The sequence below is a fragment of the Myotis yumanensis genome, unplaced genomic scaffold, assembly GCF_028538775.1.
Source record: "Myotis yumanensis isolate MYYU_CA2020_CCGP unplaced genomic scaffold, mMyoYum1.0.hap1 SCAF_27, whole genome shotgun sequence".
In the NCBI taxonomy this organism is placed as follows: Eukaryota; Metazoa; Chordata; class Mammalia; order Chiroptera; family Vespertilionidae; genus Myotis; species Myotis yumanensis.
The window spans coordinates 984072-1003342 of NW_027223778.1; the positions used below are offsets into that span (position 1 = coordinate 984072).

At 50.5% G+C, this 19271-nt stretch overlaps 1 non-coding gene and 1 pseudogene across 1 annotated transcript; both read right to left on the minus strand.

The window, feature by feature from the left end:
• The window catches only part of LOC139000727 (THO complex subunit 4 pseudogene), a 32523-nt pseudogene extending 14098 nt beyond the window's left edge, over positions 1-18425 (minus strand).
• Positions 12283-12435, minus strand: LOC139000748 (5.8S ribosomal RNA). Its single transcript, XR_011469696.1, has one exon. It is a non-coding gene; the product is annotated as a 5.8S ribosomal RNA (ribosomal RNA).
• Positions 18426-19271: the final 846 nt, after the last annotated feature.

The following is a 19271-nucleotide window of genomic DNA, read 5'->3' on the forward strand; positions in this document are numbered from 1 at the left end:
TATTTGGGGTCAGCCACCCAGCATGGACAACTGCGCTGAGTGGTGTGGAGCCTGTTGACCCCAACAAGATGCTTCACCTGCTCTGGGCACCAGTTTTCTCACGAGTAAATAGGTCACAAATAACTCCCAGGTTGTTGAGAGGATTCAATGAGGTGATGCTTTACGTTTCTAATAAACACCGGGATCAATAGTGAGGGCAGTTGTAGGGCCTGAGCCCCCCCAAGGGGTGGGCAGTGAGGACTGGCAGGATGCTGGAAGGTGCTGGATGGTGTGAGGCATACCTATAAAGGCAATGTGATATTATAGCCAACTTGAAAAAATTACTGATGATGTGGCAAACCAGGCAAACTTCTGAAATTGGTGAACCTTAAGGCCTTCTCCCATCTTCCCAGTTGGTGCTGTCTATCCAACTAAAGGTGGCCCAGGTCAGCATTGGATTCTTCCAAAGATCTTCCTTCTCCCAGACTTACAAATGCGACATCCCAAGGGCCTCTTTCAGTACTGGGGGCAGGACTGCTAACCTGCTTAGGAATCCATGCACTGTGTTAACATGGGTACTCTAGCTTTCACCCAAACTTGTGGAGTCTGCTGTGTCCCTGTGCTGGGTGAGCACTCAGCATGTAGAAGGGGATCAAGCCGCTTTTCTTGCCTTTGGTGAGACAAATTTGCAAATAATTTATACTTATGTTAATGACTGCTTTGAAACTACAAAGTGTTTAATAGTCACACTGGGTGAATAGGAAAAGAAAAGCTTAATTAAGGTGTGGCCAAGGTAAGTCTTGAGGGGGGGGGGGGCTATAACTTAGGTGGGATGGAAGCAGGAGAGAGCAGTGGGTGCAGACAGGCAGGGAAGGCATGGAGAGATGCCTGTCATATATAGTGGCTGTGTGACAGGCAGGCAGAGATGAAACTAAGGTGATCCATACAGACGGGGTGGCGTGCCTGCGGGAAGCAGCTGTATCCTGTTGGTGATGGCTGCTGGTGAGAGATTTTAAGCAGAGGAGTGACATGGCCTCATTTGCTTTGGTATCTCACTTTCAGTGTTGATAGCACCTTCCTTTGTTATCTCCTGTGCTATACCAGCACGGCCAAGGGTGATCCCGAGTGGGGTGGGGTGAAAGAATTGAGAAAAGACAGATAAGAGAATGATAGCTGGGTCTCGGTGGGTCGCTGCCTCCCTGGTGAGGAGACAACGACCATGCCCACAAGCCCAGTCTTTATTTTATAGCAGATGCCACGAGGTAAAGTAGGGTTGTGATCAAGCTGTTTACAGCATAATCCTGAGTTTCAACCATACTCAACTATATGCACATGAACTCTAGCACAAGGCACATGGGGCCACGTGTTCGCACTATAGGTTCAATCTGACAACCACAGCTGTTGGCTATGATTGTGCTGGGAGGGCCCTGCCCTCCAGCTGGGACTTGCACGTGGCAATGAGAGGACCCTGTCCTTTCATTAGTCTGAGGCTTGAACATGGCCAAAACACTGTAGCCGCGCCCCACATATCCCCCTTTACTTTTGTTTTTAAACATGCCCATTTACACTATCCAAAAACTCTAAACAAATTATTCAGCATCATCAAAACATCAAAACAAACCCCTGGCTGTTAACAAAACCATAAACAGCAATGTTAACAAGAGAACAAAATTCTGGCTACTAACAAAGCAATCCCAATGAAAATCAAACTACAAACATGTTAACTTTTTCAGGATATCTTACTCAAAGTCCTTAGATTTAGCTCCACAAGATTTTAGGGAAAACTGACAGTTCAACAATGCTAACATAGCTTCCACTTGCTTTTCTAACATCTGCTTGGCCTCAGTTGCCATCTTGTTGAGCTGACTCCATGCTGATATATCTGTCACTAGCGTAGTAAGATGATGCTGATGCAAAGATGTCCTTGATGCAAAACCAGTCCCCTGGTCAGTCTGTTTGGATGGTTGACCTCGACACTGAGTCTGCACCAGTCCCAGTCAAATCATCCCTGTCCACGCAGGTGGAAGTCTGGTCCCTTCTCAGCCTCTTTCTTTATCTGCAGCTGCATGGAAAGGAGCAACCGTCAGTCCTGCAGAGCTGGAGACTTCCCACTCTGAGTCTGGCATCTCACACAGACCCAAAGTCCCAGGGAGCTATCAGTTCACACATGCAAAGATAACCAAAGCCTAGAAACAATGCAGCTGCTGCAAGAGCTTGCAATCTAAGTCTAAAACAAAATTACTTCCTTAAACAGCATCAACCACAGCCATCTTCTGCTTTACAGTAGCTTAAACAAAACCTAGGAGATTGCTACTTTATTTTGTATTTCCTAATTATTTTCTTACCGCTTATTTTCTACCACTTATTTCTCTGTTTCTACTTTCTTTCTATTGTTACTTTATTTCTACCACTTTTTTTTTTTTTACTTATTTCTCTACCTCTAACTATGAGCTACAGTGAGGCCTTGACTTACCAGTGTCCCGACTAAGGAATTCTTTGAGATACCAGATGTCTCTCGCAGGATTTTTGCTTTGAGTTGACGGAGTAATTTGAGTTAATGAGCTCCTTAACGAGCATGGTCTCCCAAAGAATTAAACTTGTAAGTCAAGGCCCCACTTATAGGTCGGCTTGGCTGCCCCTGCCTAAACCTTCCTGGGTTGCAACCCTCCGCTGGTTTCTATATTCCTACAACTTATTTCCTACTCTCTATTTCTACAGCTTATTTTCAACTGCTTACTTTTCTGTTGATCTCATCATTTCTACAACTTATTTTTTTAAACCAATAAATATAGCAAAATCAAACTTAGTCCTCGGTTTTGGCTGCACAAGATTTTATAGAAGACTGGCAGCTAACCAATGCTAACATAGCCATAAACATGGCTGAAGGAGTAGCTTCCACTCCTTGTTTTTCTGCTATTTGCTGGGCTTCAGTTTTAGCTTCTTCAACTGACCCCATGTTGGCACCTCAGCCCCTAGTGTAGCCTTTGTTTTCTTTTTATTCCTCTTTGCTGTCATCGGGGCAACTCTCAGTCCCTTGAACGGAGGGACAAGGAGCTTCTCTGAGTCCATTGTGGTGCCGCACGTACCATTCTGCACCCAAATTGGCTGCAATGCTCCTTCTGGAAAGACACAAACACAACCTCTTCCCCACATCATTACTGGATCTGGTCCTAACCATCGTCCAGTTTGAAAGTCTTTCCACCGGGCTAACCTGGAGGAGGCTATTGTGCTGGAGGCCTGATTCCTTTCAGCTGCTGGACGACCTTCTGCATCAAAATTCAAAAAGATTAAGACATATATAGCATGACTGAGTTTATTTTGAGGTGACACATAACATCCGTCTCCTCCCTCCTTTATTTTTAGTAATTGCATTTTAAAAGTAGGATTGGCTCTTTCCACTACTGCTTGCCCTTGAGGGTCATAAGTAATACCAGTTTTGTGACAAATTTGATACTGTTGACAAAACTGCTGAAAAGTGGAACTAGCGTATGTGGGTCCATTGTCTGTTTTCAGCTCTAAGGGAGAACCTAGCACCACAAAGGCGGCTAAGCAATGCTTTATTACATGCTTGGCACTTTCTCCTGTTCGGGGAGTCGCAAAAATAAAGCGAGATCAGGTACCTATGGTAACATGTGCCCATCTCTGTGTACCAAATTCTGGAGCATGGGTGACATCCATTTGCCAGATTTGATTAGGTTAAGACTCCTAGGATTAACCCCTAATGATTGTACAGGGCAATGAATTATACACTGATCACACTGCTTAAGAATTTGATGAGCTTGCTCCCGAGAAATACGGAATTGTTTACACAGGGCAGCATTTTGATGATGCAAAGCATGGAAGGGCTGTGCAAGAGAAAATGGCGTCTTCTCCTGCACCACAGCAAGGAGGTGATCAATAGCCTCATAGCCATAGCTAACGGACCAGGGAGACCTGAATGAGACCGAATATGGCCAATAAAGCAGGGAAATTGTCGTTCTCTAGTGACTTTTTGAAGGCTGAAAAATAAATTAAGAAGTCCCTCTGAATTAGTATGCCCTATAGTAGCTGTCTCTATAATTTTGGCCATACTTACCACGTAGGCACTATCACTATACCAGTTGATAGGCTCTGTAGCAAAATCTATCAAAGCATAGACAAGGGCTTGTATTTCTACCCATTGTGCTGAGGTATAAGGGGTTTGACAGACCTTGGCACCTCTGTTGCAGTAATATCCAGCTTTTCCAGAACTAGATCCATCTGTAAAAATGGTTAATGCTTGAGGTATAGGTTTTGATGTTATTATCATTGGGAAGATGAAGATAGTAACTGAAAGAAATTGTAAAATTTTATTTGCTGGATAGTGGCTATCAATCTGTCCACAGTAATTAGCAACTGAAACTTGCCAACTTGTTGACCATTGCCAGAGCCAGTCTTGCTGTATGGCTCAGGGTCTCAGCCCACCAACTGGCCCAATCCAAGATGGCCTCGAGCAATCAACTGCGACACTGAATCATGAAAGGGAGTGAATACCTTAGTTGGAGAATGAGCCAGGTGTAGCCATTCAATGACTCTAGCATCTTGCCAAATAACCCCAGTGGATGTATGTATAGTGGGAAAAATTAAAACTTGTAAAGGAAGGGAGTAATCAATTCTAGTAAGCTGTGCCGAATTTAAGGCACCCTCGACTTTATGTAGGGCTGTCCTGGCTTTCTCTGTCAAGCAGCGTGGGGCTGTTGGGGATGGATCGCCCCTGAGTACATGAAATAAAGGGCATATGTCAGATGTAGTTGGTTTTAAAACAGGTCGAACCCAATTAATGTCTCCTAATAATTTTTGGAAGTCATTTAAGTAAAGTGTCAGTCCGAATTTGAGTTTTCTGAGGTCTTATTTTTTGTCCTTCAATAATGCTACCAAGGTAAGAAAAAGGAAATGTTCTTTCAACCTTTTCAGGTGCTATGCATAATCCAGCACAGCACAAGGAATCCTGCAAATCTATATAAATGGTATTTAAGAGCATCTCATGTTTATGAGCTAAGAGAATATCATCCGTCTAATGAATAATATAAGCCTCAGGATATTTTTCCCTTATAGAATGTATGGCAGCAGCCACAAAATCCTGACATAAGGTAGGTCTATTAGCATGCCTTGAGGGAATATTTTCCACTGATACCTTTTCATGGGTCCATTGAAATTTATTGTAGGAACATTAAATGCAAATTTTTTGCTATCCTCAGGGTGAAGAGGAATAGTAAAAACGAAAACCCAAAAAACAGTCTTTTAGATCTAATACCAATAAATGATATTGCAATGGGATACCTGTGGGGGATATTAACCCTGACTGAAAGGGATCCCATCATCTCCATGGTCTTATTAACTGCCCTCAGGTGTTGCAATAGTCTCCATTCACCAGACTTCTTCTTTATCACAAATATGGGTGTGTTCCATGGACTGTAAGTGGGTTCAATATGCCCTGCCTCAAGTTGTACTTGAACCAATTCTTGTGCAGCTTTTAATTTTTCTCCTAATAGGGGCCATTGATCAAACCAGATAGGGGTATCTGTAAGCCAGGTAATCTTAGCTGCTGTAAGCTGGATCAGAGAAATGATCAAGGCCCCTGTTGAAAATCCTGGTAACCCAATTCATGCCTCTCCCTTTTAACAGACATTGGGATAGACAAAAGCCTTTCTTGCTGCTTCTTTCCCTGCCTCTTTTGGGGGTGAAATTCTTGACCAGAAGTAGCAATAGAACTAGGACTTGTTTTTAAAACTTCCATTTGTTCTAACATCTCTCGACCCCATATATTGACAGGTAAATATTGCAATACATAAGGTTTAAAATAACCTGTATTTCCATCTGGATCTTCCCATCGAAGGAGTTGAGCACTCTGTAGAGATTGAGTAATATGCCCTACTAGGTGCAATTCAGAAGCTGCGGGATTTAAGGGCCAAGCCTGAGGCCAGTGTCTAAAGGCAATGACTGATACATCAGCTCCGGTGTCTATAATCCCTTTAAAAGGCTTCCTATTAATTTTTAGTTCTAATTCAGGCCGATCTTGCTTAACTATTCTTGCCCAGTATACAGCGTCATTGGATCCAAACCCCACTGCACCACGGGGTCGACCGGTTATAGGCTGCCCTTCTACATAATACAGCAGAAGGAAAATTTGTGCCATTTTTGTTCCTGGTAATACCTGAATTACAGTATTGATTATTTGTGGTATTACTTTAGTTTCTTCAGTATAGTCCTGGTCTGTTACCCCAGGGAGAACTTGAAATCCTTTTAATGTTAAACTGCTTCTCCCTAAAATTACTCCCATCTTGCCTGCAAGAAGGGGACCATGCACTCCCGTAGTAATGGCCTGAGGCCCCATTTCAGGTTTTAGTACACATCTGGAGGTAGGATAGAGTTCCATTCCTGTGCTTCCCAGGGTGGTAAGGTAAAGGTCTCCGATGGTTGGCTTTGGGACCAAGCCGCCTGGAAAGGCTGAAGTGGTGTCAAAGATATGACCCCTACTGTTGGGTGGGGCTGGGGCTGGCCCCTCTTGAAATTTCCCCGCCTATAGGATATTGAATTATCATTAACATCAGTCCATGAGTAACATTCATTTACCCAATGCTTTCCTCTCCTGCATCTTGGACATAGTCCAGGCTGCCTATTTCCACTCTCCATAGCCTTCTGACCTCCATTTCTGACATTGTATTCATTTTTTCTGTTTGTTTGTTTGTTTGTTTGTTTTTTACTGCATTTCTGTGAAATGTGTCCCACACCACCCTCCCATAGCAATATCCCTGGAGGCATCTCCCTGCAGAAAGCAGATTAGCGACTGCCTGGGGCTAGGGCTGGAGGACAGGAAGGCAACAGTTAATGGGTATGAGTTTAAAGTCCTACAATTGACTCCTTTCTGAGGGGGCTTGGCTAGGCTGTGGAGGGCGTGGCTGGAATCTAGGGCGGAGCTAGCCAGCTTAAAACCCTGCGGAGGCTTAGTGGCCCAGGCTATGATGGCTGTTAAGCCTGGAGGCATGGAGGAATGCGCTTGCCTCTGCAGCTTGGGCTCTTCTCTGGGATTTCCCTGTGATCAGGAGTGCCAGGGCCCAGCCTAGATTCAGAGGCCAAGGGCAAGCGCTGTCTTCAGGAGTGCCAGAACCCAGCTGAGAAGGGAGAGGCCGATGGCAAGCAGGCCCCGGCAGAGAAGCACCTCGAGGTGGCCGCGGCCGCCCCCTTCTGTGCAGGGAGTGGAGGAATGGCGAGCCCCATGCCGCCCCCGCACTGCTCGCTGCAGGACCTGCAATGTGGAGATGCTGGTGGACATCTTCACCTCGCACCCCGGCACCTACCTGGCCAGCCTGGCCCAGGCCTGCACCAAATTCCGCCACATCCTGCGCACTGACAGCATCTGGAGACAGTGCTGCCAGGAGGAGTATGGCGTTTGTGAAAACTCGCAGAACCCGGCGATGATCGGTATGTCTTATTGAGAGGTCTACGCCAAGATCTTCCCATACAGACACATGTTGGGATTGTGGCAGCTAGATCATTGCTATAGAACACTGCTGAGTGTAGTGGTGGATGGCTTATGCATTGCTGCTTGGACATGCAGGCCTTCCTTTAACACCCATGTGGATGACCCAGTGCAGTTCGAGCCCTGCTTTAGAATTCTCCTGATGGAGAGGAAATCAGCCTCGGTGGAGTCCTACATGGAAAACCCCTACAGCTTTTTCCACAAACGCCACCTGCAGATTCAAAAGGACAGGTTCAGCATCCAGTGTGTCAAGAGAGACCACCAAAAGGATTCACCATTGTGGCTTAGGGGAGAACGGGGGCAAGTGCTGTTGGTGGAGGACTTTCTGCTTTATAACCGCCTGACTTACTGCCGAGTCTACCTCCCGCTGAGCCATGCGGAAGACCTCATTAGGCCAGGCCTCTTCCAATGCGTATACTATCACAAAAGCCTAAAGATTGTCATGCTCAGCTTCCATGGGAAGTATGCCAGGGTCACCCACATCACGGGACAGGCCATGAACACTAAGTTAGAGATCCCCCTCATGCGCCGCATCCACCAGCCAGATGGCGAGATCTTCCGCAACTTCAAGGAGCTCTCCAGCGTGGTCCAGGAGATTGACGAGCAGATGATCCTGGAGCAGCAGCAGGAGCAGCAAGAAGACGGGACGGAGGAAAGCCCAGCGTCTGGGAGTCCAGGGCTGCAGCTTCGGAGGAGCAGCCTGTTTCTTTTGTTCTGCCTGAGGGCGTGGGCTCAAGAGACCAGAATTACCCCCGAACCTGCAGGATGTGTTTCTATGGCGTGGAAGCTACTAATGTTACCTCAGCTACGTTTGTCTGCGCCACATGCCGTTCTGGAGTCTTCATCTTGTTCGATGAGAACCACTTCGGGTTCATCTGGATGGAGGCAAAATACTTCATGCTGTTCGGCAGAGTCCAGAACAACTTCCAGAATGTGGAGGCACCATCCCAGTGGGTCTTCCTGGAGATGCTGTTGCACATGAAGTCCAGGCCCCCTGGGAGGAACAGCTTGCATGCACTTTGAAGATTTGACCTTCTGACCTCGTTAAAAAAAACCAAAAACCCTCCTTTTAAAATAAAATAAAATAAAATAAAATAAAAACTCCTAAAAAATAAAAAATAGCTCATTTAATTAAAAACTTCGTTTCAAAAATAAACTCATTTAAAAAAATTCAAAAACTCCTTAAAAATAACCCTCCTTAAAAACAAACAAACAAACAAACAAAAAATCAACTCCTTACAAATGACATTGATCCAGCCTTTCAAGGTGCAGATGATTTGCAAGCCCATGTGACCCGGCCCAGACTTGGTCTCTGGGCAGGGGCCTGAGCATCCATCCAGAGAGGGAGGTGGGTGGGGGTTCGACCACAGGGCCCAGCCCAAGACGGGCCGAAGAGCCCGTCTCGCCCTTTGCCGGTCGAAAAGCGCCACTGCAAGCCACTCTCTTGCAGCCACCTCTGGGGAAGGCAGAGCCCGGTGCCTGCACTTGACCCGACCAGGGAAGGACAAGCAGGGGCCGCGCTGTCTATGAGAAGGCAGGGGCTGAAGGGTGTACACACACAGACACGCACACCGAAAACCACACCCACACCCACACCCACACCTACTCACCAAACCCCCCTCCCCCACCTCCAAAACACACACACACACACACACACACACACACACACACGGGAGCACAAGTTCCGCTATCAAGATTTGTAATGAGTGACCCTCGTCTAGAAGATTTACTGTGGCTTTTTTCCTTGTGGCTTGTCCCGGGCCCACCTGACCCTGTCTAAATATGTATTGTCGCCTCTTCAACCCAGAAAACAGTGATGCCGCCCCAGGAGATGTGGAGATGGAGCACTGTGGGCCTCCTTGGGCACCTGCCCCATCTGCCAAGTCCTCCCCAAGCTCAGGAATCACTTCGGCGGGCCAGCGGCACCCTCTACTGGTCCTGGAGCGCCAATGCAAGCCTCCTCCCCACCCCACACCCGCACCCCCTTGGGTAACCTCCTCTGGGGAAGGCAGAGCCTGTGTCCGGACCAAAGAGCCCTTCCCGCCCTGTGCTGGTCGAGAAGCGCCAATGCAAGCCACCCTCCTGTAGCCAGATCCAGGTGCCTGGACTTGACCTGAGCGGGGAAGGACAAGCAAGGGGCTCACTAATATACAAAACCATACACATTTTATATACATCAACTTCAGCCTCTGCCTCCCATGACCTCCAAGGCCAGCTTCATTCGGTGTGTCTGCGTCTCTGGTCTACCCCCGTCTGCCACCCACCCCCACACACACCCCACCCGCTCCTGGCCCATTCCCTTCGAGGAATGAATGCCAGGCACAGCCACGTTCAGCAGAACCTTTCCTTTCTGTCCTTTGGGTGAATGCCACCTGAAGGGGCGTGTCCTACGGGGCCTAGCTTGGAGCATGTGCGCCCCCACCTGAAACTTGATGCCCAACCGCTGATGCTTTCAGTCCTGGGGGCGGCTGATTGGTGGAGTGGGCGGGCGGCTGATTTGGCTCCTCCCACAACGCTCCGGGGCTATAAAGAAATGCAGGGTCTACTCTGCCCAGCTTCTCAGTCCTAGGCTTTTTGTCTTGGTCGTCGACCGTGTTCACCAAGGAAGCTTTCAGGGGAGAGATCTCGCAAGACCCGGTCCAGAATATCTTGAACACATGGTACTAAAATTAGCAAAGGAATCACCACCTCCTTTTGAAGACATAAAAACGGGTGAGGGTGAAGATAAGGAAAATCATGATGCTGTACCGAAAGGAAATGAAGGCCCTGGTGCTCGCTGAGACAAACCTGTGACAGGGGAAATATAGAGATATTTGCCAACAAATTGGGTGAACAGTGGAACATTCTGGCTCCTTCCACATCATCCCATATATAAAAGCAGAAGAAAAAACAAAAACAAACAAAAAAACCCCACAGAAACGAAAAAAGCGTACAAAAAGAAAAAACCCTCCTAAAAAAAATCACCCCAAAAAACCAAAAATATAATAATAATAATAACAATAATAAACCAATAAAACAAACAAACAAACAAACAAACAGAAAAACCCCACAGGAAATCCTCCTTAGAAATGATATTCATCCAGCCTTTCAATGGGCAGAGGCTTCTGCAAGCCCATGTGGCCTAGCGCGGACATGGTCTCTGAGCCGGGCCTGACCATCCATCCTGAGAGGGAGTGGAGGTATGGATGGGGGGGGGGGGGGGGGGGCGGGGGGGTTGGAAGTGCAACAGATGGCCCAGCCTAGGCGGGGCCTGAGAGCCCGTCCCGCCCTCTGCTGGTTGAGAAGCGTCAATGCAAATGCCCCCTCCTGCAGCCTCCTCTGGAGAAGGCAGAGCCAGGTGACTGGACTTCTCCAGTTCTGGTTAAACCCTAGGCAGGAAGGACGTGCAGGGGGCTATGTCTTCGAGAAGGCAGGGGCTGAAGGGTGCTCATGGATGCTGACGGACCACTCAATGCCAGAAGTGTCCGTGCGTGACTGCAGATGTACACGCACAGACACACTCCCCCGCGCCCACGCGCACACACACACACACACACACACACACTCCCAAATGCACACCCACACTCACACACATAGTCCTCCTCCCCCCCCCCCCCCCCCCCGACACACACACGGGAGTACAAGGTCCGCTAACAAGATATCTGCTGAGTGACGCACTCCTAGGAGATTTACTGTGGCTTTATTCCTTGTGGCTTGTCCCGGGCCCACCAGAGCCTGTCTAAATAGGTATTGTCCCCTCTTCAACCCAGAAAATGGCGATGCCTCTCCGCAAGGCCTGGAGATGGAGCTCTGTGGCCTTCTTGGGCACCTGCCACATCTCCCAAGCCATCCCCAAGCCCCGGAATCGCTTCAGTGGGCCAGTGGCGCCCTCTACTGGTCCTGGAGCGCCAATGCAAGCCTCCTCCCCACCCCCCCCCACCCCACCTCTTCCCTCAGCCTCCTCTGGAGAAGACAGAGCCAGGTGTCTGGACCTCCCAGGTGTGCATAGACCCCAGGGGTGGCGGAAGATCCAGCCGGGGGCGCTGTCTGCAAAAAGGCAGGTGTGTGGGTGTGTCTGTGGCAGGAGGGAGGACGGGGCGGGGGGAGAAGAGGGGTTCTCTCAGATGCCATCACACAATGGAAATCCAACAGTTTGCCTGAGTGGCTGTGGATATACACACATGGAGCACAATGTCGTGCACCGTGATTTCTGCCGAGTAACCCGCTTCTAGGAGATTCACTGTGGCTTTTTGCCGGGTGGCTCGGGCCTGTGGCTGAGATTTGACGCTCAGCTGAGATTCTGATCACACCTACAGTACAACTGACCTCCTTGGCTTCAATGGTTTTGAAAAACCGACGTCATAGGGCACATCTGAAGGAAGGCATCCTATTCATTTCCTAGAGTCGCCATGTCCCTTTGCCACCAAATAGGTGGGTTATAAGAACAGAGAGGAATCCCCTGAGAGTCCAGATGCCAGGAGTCACAAATCAAGTTGCTCGTGGGACCCCAGGGAGCGACCCTACGCATGACTCGGCCTTGGTTCGAGCCACAACCCAGGCAGGGCCGGAGCAGAGAAGGGGACACCGTCACCACAATGGGCCCCACGACCACCTTCCTCTTTTCCCGTTGGCAGCGTGGGGAGCGAGGAAGCTCCTGAGAAGGAAAACCGTGGCCTCGGGGCCTCGCCGGTATCTCACGGGGCGCACAGACACCGTCATCTACACTTAGGGGGATGGAGGGCCCAGGAACGGGCCCTGCAAGGAAACCCCCAGCCGCGCACACACCCGGGGGCGCACGACACCCCGGGGGATGATTGATCGGCAAGGGATACTCATTCAGGCGTAACCCCGGGAGGAACCCTGGCCCGCAAGTGCGTTCAAACTGTCGATGATCAATGTGTCCTGCAATTCACATGAATCCTCGCAGCTAGCTGCATTCTTCATCGACATACAAGCAAAGTGATCCATCACTAAGAGTGGTAACGTTTTGGTTTTTGGTTTTCGCTCCCTGGCATGGCAACTTTCTCTTCTCCCCCTCCACCCCCACATCCCACTGGTTGTGGGCGGGGGCGCCTCAGGCAGCCGTCTAAGCTCGAGACAAACAAGACCAGACTCTGCAGGTCGGGAAGGTATGACCTTGGGGTGGTCCGAAGCAATGGCCCCAAAGGGGCGTGCTCAGACGCCCCACAGACTCCCGGGGGTAGGGAAGGGAAAGGGGTAGAAAAGGGGGTGGGGTCCTTCCTGCCTGGCCCTCCCCACGGGCCGTAAACCCGCAACCCAAGGAGGATGGGCGACCCCCAAGGGTCTTTAAACCTCCGCGCCGGGAAGCGATAGGTACCTGGAAAGGGGGAAGCAAAAGGTCAGAGCGGACGGGGTGGGGAACCGCGTTCCAACGGGCGCCTTCACCCCCGAGGCCTCGACCCCTCAACCCAATGGTTCCCACAACCTGCACAGGCGTAGGGCACAGAGCCCCCCGACGCTGCCTTCCCATGACGGGGCCTCCTGCTGACCCGGCAACCGGTACCATCCCCCCCCACGCCCCTTCAGCGCCGACCAACCACCTTCATTTTCACCACCTGGCAGACTCTAAGCCTGGAAACCCCGCGCAACACACCTCAACAGGCGTCCTGGGGCCGTTCCCCCTTCTCTCCCTCCACCACCGTGTCCCGTCCCTGTACCCGTGGCCCAGGCCCCTCACCACTTTGAGGCTAGGGGCTGCGACGGGAAGCAGGGTGCAGGCTGGGGCACGGGGCGAGGCTTGTGGGGAGAGGGGAGGCAGAACACCCGGAACGTGCGGGGCGGTGGACGGCGGAGGAGAAGCACGGGGCAGATGGTTGTGCTCCTGACTGGAAGGACAGGATGACCCGTGTCCAGGGCAGGCGTGGGAAGGGGCCACCGCGGCCCAGTTCCCGAGACACAAGGTTTGGGGTTGGGGGGGGGGCGCCCACAACGCGTGCCCTTGTCTTCTTGCGGCCGGGGGTGAGGGCAACAATGAACCACAAGGTGGCAGGTGTGGGCAACGGGGGCACCCCGAGGCCCCCTCCTAGTCCCCGCTTGCTCCTTCTCTAGCGAACAGTGGGGGAAAGGCGGCAGCAGTTGCCGCCCCAACCCGGACCACGCCGCAAAAACCATGGGGGTTAAGCCAGAGGAAACTGACCCGACCAACGGAATGCAGAAGGACTTGGGCTCAGTCGCCCCTTTCCCGTTAATGATCCTTCCACAGGTTCACCTATGGAAACCTTGTAAGAATTTTACTTCCTCTAGATAGTTAAGTTCGACCGCCTTCTCAGCAATCCACCAGGGCCATGGGCCCACCCCGGCGGGGCCCATCCCAGGGCCTCACTAAACCATCCAATCGGTAGTAGTGACGGGTGGTGTGTACAAAGGGCAGGGACTTAATCAACCCAAGCTTATGACCCGCACTTACTGGGAATTCCTCATTCATGGGGAACAATTGCAATCCCCGATCCCCATCACGAATGGGGTTCAACAGGTTACCCGCACCTGCGGTCATAGGGTAGGCGCACACTGAGCCAGTCAGTGTAGCACCGTGCAGCCCTGGACATCTAAAGGCATCACAGACCTGTAATTGCTCAATCTCGGATGGCTGAACGCCACTTGTCCCTCTAAATTGGGCTACTCATCTAAGTTGGGGTTGAGTAACTAGTTAGCTAGCATGCCAGAGTCTCATTTGTTATCGGAATTAACCAGACAAATCGCTCCACCAACTAAGAACAGCCATGCACCACCACCCACAGAATCAAGAAAGAACTCTCAATCTGTCAATCCTGTCTGTGTCAGGGCCGGGTGAGGTTTCCCCAGGTTGAGTCAAATTAAGTCGCAGGCTACACTCCTGGTGGTGCCCTTCTGTCAATTCCTTTAAGTTTAAGCTTTGCAACCATACTCCCCCCGGAACCCAAAGACGTTGGTTTCCCAGAAGCTGCCCAGCGGGTCGCGGGAATAACCCAGTCGGGATCGTTTATGGTCGGAACTACAACGGTATCTGATCGTCTTCGCACCTCCATCTTTCGTTCTTGATTAATGAAAACATTCTTGGCAAATGCTTTCGCTCTGGTCCCACTTACACCAGTCCAAGAATTTCACCTCCAGTGGCACAATACGAATGCCCCTGGCCGTCCCTCTTAATCATGGCCTCACTTCCGAAAACCAACAAAATAGAACGTTGGTCCTATTCCATTATTCCTAGCTGCGGTATCAAGGCAGCTCGGGACTGCTTTGAACACTCTTTTTCAAAGTAAACGCTTCGGGCCCTGTGGGACACTCAGCTAAGAGCATCGAGGGGGTGCCGAGAGGCAAAAGGGGGGGGGGGGACGGGTGGTGTCTTGCCGGGCCATTCGAAAGTGAAAGACTTCCTCTAAGTCACACACCACCACCACCACCCACCCACCCACCCCACACTCACACACCCCGCAGGCCCAAGACGTCCCAGCTTCTGCCTCACTTTCTCCCTTTATCCCTTCCCGGAAGACATAACAAAAACATTCTATTAAATATTTTATTGATGTTTACAGAGAGGAAGGGAGAGGGATAGAGAGAAACATCCGCCAGAGAAACATCGATCAGCTAGCTGCACACCTCCTACTGGGGATGTGCCCGAAATCAAGGTACATGCCCTTGACTGGAATCAAACCTGGGGCACACACACACACACACACACACACCCGCCCCTGCCCCTTCTCCCCCCCCCCCCCCCCCCCCCCCAGTCCAAAGGCCAACGCTCCATCCACTGAGCCAAACCAGTTAGGGCACAAAAAAATTTGCCGCCTGGGAGCTGAAACCTAAATGAGGCAGTACTCAAGGATCGGATCCTCTCATCTTCTCTCTCTCTCTCTCTCTCTCTCTCTCTCTCTCTCTCTCTCTCTCTCGTTGAAATTATTGGGGAGACACCGGTTCATAAAACCATACGGGTTTTAAAATAAAATGAAAAATGAATAAATCAAATATGAATAAACAGGAATTTTTGTATGGAACTAAACAAAAAACAACAACAACAAAAACATTCAGGTATTCGAGTGGACAACTCAAGAAAATGTCATCTGAATACATACATACAGACATACATACCACATCCAGCGTGCAAGCGGGAAGCATCATCGGAGAGCATCCAGCCCATGGAGCCCAGTGCATCAAGTACCTCCTTCCTCATGGATTTTTTCTCCACATGCCCGCCCTCCTCTTTTCTTTCTTCTCTTTTGTGGCCCACAACCTCCACACCCCACCCAGCATCCATGACTTTCAGCACAGGTAGGAGTGAAAGGGTGAGGGCTATGCCCTCCATCTTACCCCATATCCTCCATGTTGGGGCAGTAGCCATGTGCTCAGACCCCTTCTTCCAGGAAGCCCAGGCCTCTGCTGGCCACGCCAGGGATTTATTTAAACTCACCAATGACAATTGAGGGATGTGCGGGCCATAAAAATTACCGCATCCTATGTAACTAGACCCAGCTTGCGCCTGGCCAATCTGCAGGGCCCACAGTCCCCTCACTCCACCCCCTATTAAAACCCTGTTTTTTTTTTTCTCATGAAGGCTCTCCCCCTTCTTGTTGTTACGTGGGAAGAAGCTGGGAGCCAGACCCGGGTCTGTAATAATAATAAAGGACTCTCTGCTTTTGCATCAGACTTGGCTGGCTCCCTGTTGGTCTGTTGGGGATCTTGAAATCTGGGCATAACATTTGGGGGCTCATCGTGATCCCCAACACCATCAAGGGACCCCCAGTCCAGAGGGCATGACTGACAGTGGTAGGTGTCTGTGTCATTCTGTGTTTTGTATCTGTCCTGTGTGAGCTCACTTCTGAAATCAGCAATCGCCTGCAATAATCTAAGTAGACGCACAGGGGAATCAAGGGCGGGAGGATTTGGGGGACGCTTGGACCCTCCATCTGGAGGGGTGTAGTTTTGCTTCTGTGGAGTCGGGAAGGTCTGTAGGAACCCCCTCAATCTGAGACAGGCTGGTCGCTCCCGCTGGTTGGTGTGCAGCCACTGGTTGGCATGCAGCCATCGTTTTCAGTTTTTGCTTCCATGGAGTTGGAAGATTGTTTTGGTTTCACTTCCATGGAGTTGGAAGGCTGTATTTTTGGGCCCTCTTAGTTTTCTGTGTTTTTGTGTTTTTTTTCCCTGTGGGCTTACTGAACGGATGTTATGGGATAGAATTGGACTGCTCCTTTGGGTATTGTGATTGATCATTTCAAGGAGATTGGGGGAGGCTGTAGAGCTCCCTCAGGAGTTGGGAAGTTGTTATTGTTTAAACTCTGAATGAATGTCTGGTGAAAGTATGTGAGTGTGGAGGGAGGGGGCCTGCCTTCTCCCCTCCTTTGTGTGGCTCCAGGATTTAGGTAATGTGGGCATCTGAGTAATGATCTGTGAAAACAGGTCACCCCCTTCCCAAGTAAATGCTTCTGGGATTTCTGTGCACATGTAAGGAGAAAAGCTGGCTAAAACCTAACGTGTGCACCAATCGATTTTGGATAAAGTTTTGAGCTGGAATCTCCTTGCAGATGTGGAGGATACATCACAATACTAATCATTTAGCCTTGGAAAAAATATATGCTAGCTAGATTCTAGCAGCAGGATTTGCATTTCCATAATAAAGAACAGTTTTTGCAAGGGAAAAAATGGTCTTTTGTTAATTAAGAAAGCTTTTCTTAATGGAGGAAGGAGATAGTCCCTCCTGCCTGTAGCGTCTGTATAAACCAGGTAGGCCAGAACCTGCTTTGCAAGGCTCAAATTTGGTTTTCCAGAGCCGCTTGACAGTAATATTGAATGAGACATAGGTCAAGAATCCTGTCCTGTGATGTGGGAAAGAAAGGCCTCCCCATCTGTTTCTGTCAGGCCCCCATCAGGGGACCTGGGGGTGGTGTACCTTTTATCTGCTCAAGAGCCCAAGACTGTAAAGATACTTGTTCACTGAAAAGGTGTAAGTGTAAATGTATATTTGATGTTTGTAAACATCTCTGTCTGTTTGTTTGCTGGGAACTTTGATTTGCTATGTGATATTCTGTGCTGGGTTGGGATTTTGGAATTCTGGGGTAAATTTAAAAGGTATTAGTGGCTTTCCTAGTCTAATTGGGACATCTTAGGGTGGGGCTCACAGTTCCTCAAGACAAAGATTTAATGGGCCCTTCCCCCTGCCTGTGCTGAATTAGATAATACGGGCCAGTGTCATTTGGCTTGCTGATAAAAGTAACACAATGGACCCTGGAATCTGTAAAGATGTGTGGGAATGAAGCTGCTCAAATGTACTGAAAGGGTTTGGTACCTGTTGCTGCTAGCAAAGGAGGGGCTGATATCTCCTTCTAGGATCTCCCTTGAAAGAGGCCTGGTTGCTCCTCTGCCAAAAAGGGCCCAAGTAAAGCAGGTAGTAACCAGGGCTATTGGGGCAAATTGGAAATTACATCGTGCTTATAGACCCCAGAGTTCAGGGCAGGTAGAAAGGAAGCATGGAAACTGGCCGGGACTTGGTGGCTATCCTATCATATTTAGCAGGCCACCCCCTATCATTCCTAACCTTAAAGCTGACTTTCTTGCTGCAAGAACTATCTCATTCCTTGAGAGGGCTCCAGAAGGTGCACAAGGACACTCCGAAGTCCAGGTTGGACAACAGCAGCTTCCCCCAGGTCATCATGCCAGCGCCCATGCAGAAGGCCCTGCGGAAGTCGTCGTGTTGCCACTCCTCAGGAAGTGGACATGGCCTGCTGTAGGGCACCGGCCGGTTCCTGCCTCGGCCGAGGGCCGCCCTGTTCCGGAATGACCCGCCGCCCCAGCTCTCTGGTGCGGCGGCCTGCACTCTGCCACCTCGGCCTCCCTGGGAGCCAGCCAGGCCTCGGTCCCAGCTTCGGTCACTGCCCCTGCCACTGCCCCCGCCATGGCTGCGGCACCAGCCATGGCCGCTCCGCTGGCTCCGCTCCAGCCTAATGATGTCGTCCAGTGACTTGTGGATTTTGTCGGCCATGGCGGCCCTGAATTAGCCTCAGATCAAGCCTGTGCGGAGGCACGCCGGTCCTTCACTTCCCGTGGGGCGCCGGAGCTGTTCCTGTACGGGCACCAGATGTTGGGGTCCAGGCCCAGGGGTTCCCAAGGGTGTGGACGAGTCAGTGAAGAAGAAATGACACTGAGACAGCGTACAGTGGATCAGCAGCCCAGCCAGGCTCTAGCCAGGTGCTCTAGCGGCTTCTATATCCCGGGACCAGGTCTTGGCGAGATCTCTCCCCTGAAAGCTCCCTAGGAGAACGAGGACGACGACCACGACCACAAGTCTAGGGCTGAGAAGCTCTGCAAAGAAGGCCCTGCTTTCTTTTACAGCCACAGACCTGATGGGAGGAGCCAAATCAGCCGCCCGCTCGACCAATCAGCCGCCCCCAGGACTGAAGTCACCAGTTGGGCATCAAGTTTAGGGGAGGAGGCTTGCATTGGCGCTCCAGGACCAGTAGAGGGCGCCACTGGCCCTCCCAAGCGATCCACGGGGCTTGGGGAGGACTTGGGAGACAGGGCAGGTGCCCAAGGAGCCCCGCAGTGCTCCGTCTCCATGCCTTGCGGATCGGCATCGCCGTTTTTTCTCCGTTGAAGACGGGGCAATACATACTTAGACAAGCTCCGGTGGGCCCAGGACAGGCTAAAAGGAAACAAATCCACGGAAAATCTCCTAGGCTTGCCTCACTCAGCAGATATCTTGTTAGCAGACCTTGTGCTCCCATGTGTGTGGCTGGGGGACGCGGGGATAAGGCGGGTTTGGGGGATAGGTGTGTGGGTGTGGGTGTGGGAGTGTGTGTGCGCAAGTGCGTGCTTCTGTGCATGTACA